A 2571-nucleotide genomic window follows, 5' to 3' on the forward strand; every position below is an offset into this window, starting at 1 on the left:
TCAACAGCTCGGTTTGTCATCTCTTCAGGTTCAACACATTCACTATCTGCACCATCATCATTTTCCATGGCAAGATCTGATCCAGTGTTGGTTCTGTTCTCTAAACTCCTGGTTCCTCTCTGACTGGTGCTGATGAAGTTTGTTCCCACCGTCTCCGGCTCTCAGAAGCTCCTGGCATCGATGGACTGCCGTCAGCTCACTCAGGTTCTGTTACGGGTGCTGGTTATAGAGACGAGAAGTATACGGATATCCACAAATCAAAGGGTATTTAATGAACACAGGAGCAGAACAAACAACCAACACAATCTATATAACATTTAGGACAGACAAGGAGTGAAGGGAGTGAGTCCATTATATAGGGAGTGAAGACAATCAGGAACAGCTGCAGGCAATCCGTGATGAGGAGGAGAAGACGAGGGAAGTGAGTGCAGGTGAGGAGACACGAGGATCATGGGATTTGGAGTCTGGGAGACAAGGGATCCGTGACAGTACCTCCCCCTCCCGGTAGGCGCGACCTCGCGCCGTAGATGGAACACCGGGGAGGGGGGTGGGCGCCCTGGAGACCTCATACCGGTGCAGGGAGAGGCATGGGTAGGAGTGGAGGTCTCCAGGGCGGGTCCATGAGCCATGGCGGGTCAGGTGCAGTGGGCTGCCACGGCGGGTCAGGTGCAGTGGGCTGCCACGGCGGGTCAGGAGACGTGGGCTGCCGTGGAGGGTCAGGTGCAGCGGGCTGCCGTGGAGGGTCAGGAGCAGCGGGCTGCCGTGGTGGGTCAGGTGCCGTAGCCGAATTGCCGACGAGCCCAGGTGGCGGTGAGGATCCGGCGGGACAGGGCGATGCTGCAGGCTCGGCCGACCGAGGCGCAGGCGGGGCTCCAGAAGGCCGCAGAGGAGCCAGAGCGACAGCCGACCAAAGGGACGCAGGAGGGAGTGAGGAAGCCAACGGAGCGTGAGGGACGAAGGGACGAGGTGAACACCAAGGAGTGCAGTCCTGATGTGAGGGAAGGCCGACGAATGACTGATGCGGAACCGGGGGGAGGATGGAGCCTGGCGGAACTGGTGGACTGATGGGCCACGGTGGAGATGAGGGAGGTTGGAGCCAAGGGGGAGCATCTGGACCAACGGGCCGAGGTGGAGTCCTGGGTGAGGTGGCTTGAGGTGGAGGTGCATTGTGGACATTAGTGGGAGGAGGCGGGAGAGGGAGGCAGGGAGGGAACACAGTCTTTGGGCTGGAGGGTTCAAAAACATAGTTCATAGTAGGAGCGGATTGCTTGGCGGCGGCGGCTGGAGCGGATTGCTCGGCGGCGGCGGCTGGCGCTGCTTGCTCGGCGGCGGAGACTGGCGCTGCTTGCTCGGCGGCGGAGACTGGCGCTGCTGGTTCGGAGAGGGTTGGAGCGGTAGGCTCGGAGAAAAAGTCAATAAGCAAAGCCGTCTCGCTAGGCGACTCGTGTGAGACTGGAAGAGGGTTGCAATCCATTCCCTCATACACAATTAGAATTCCCGTAGGGACGGGAGCGGGCTCTGGAGAGACGGGAGCGGGCTCTGGAGAGACTGGAGAGACTGGCTCGCAGGAGACTGGAGAGCGCTCGCCCTTCTTCCTCTTCCTCCTCTTAGGTTTACCGGACCCAGCGGAGATTTGTGGGCCCGGCAGGACACAGGGGAAACATTCACTGGAGGGGTATGCGGAGGAAGACGGAGCTTGGCAGACTGGCCGGGCTGACCGTGTTTTTGGAAGGACTGGACGAGAGGAACACTCAACATTCTGAACCTCTTGGACTAGGAATTCGGAGCAATTTAAATACAAAACTAAATTTATAGCATCAGTTAAGGAAACATAATCGTCAGGTTCAATAAAGCGAATAGTGTTCTCATCCAGTCCATCCAAAAACAGGGCGATCAAATGAGCATCCGACCAATCTGTCAAATAAGCGAGCTCTACGAACTCCTCCACATACCTCTCCAGTGAACGTCCCATCTGGAAGAGCCCGATGAGCCTATTAGCCGCTGATGTAGATGTGAGAGGCTGTGGGGGAGCAGGAGCCACGGGAACAAGGAACAAACCCATGTTGAATTTGTGGATGTCCAGTCGGTTTTGGTCTGTCCTTCTGTTACGGGTGCTGGTTATAGAGACGAGAAGTATACGGATATCCACAAATCAAAGGGTAGTTAATGAACACAGGAGCAGAACAAACAACCAACACAATCTATATAACATTTAGGACAGACAAGGAGTGACGGGAGTGAGTCCATTATATAGGGAGTGAAGACAATCAGGAACAGGTGCAGGCAATCCGTGATGAGGAGGAGAAGACGAGGGAAGTGAGTGCAGGTGAGGAGACACGAGGATCATGGGATTTGGAGTCCGGGAGACAAGGGATCCGTGACAGGTTCACGGATTCACCAATATTGTGCTCAAACCAAAGTGAAAAACTCTTTCATTGTGAAGCTTTCTAATGCTCTCACTTCGCTTGAAGAATATTTACTAGATTTAATGATCATCTGCACTAAACAATAATTCAGTATTTTCATTCACAACTGATGAAAGTCAACAATAAAGATCCTGTTTTATTCATA

The sequence above is a fragment of the Megalobrama amblycephala genome, linkage group LG1, assembly GCF_018812025.1.
Source record: "Megalobrama amblycephala isolate DHTTF-2021 linkage group LG1, ASM1881202v1, whole genome shotgun sequence".
Lineage (NCBI taxonomy): Eukaryota > Metazoa > Chordata > Actinopteri > Cypriniformes > Xenocyprididae > Megalobrama > Megalobrama amblycephala.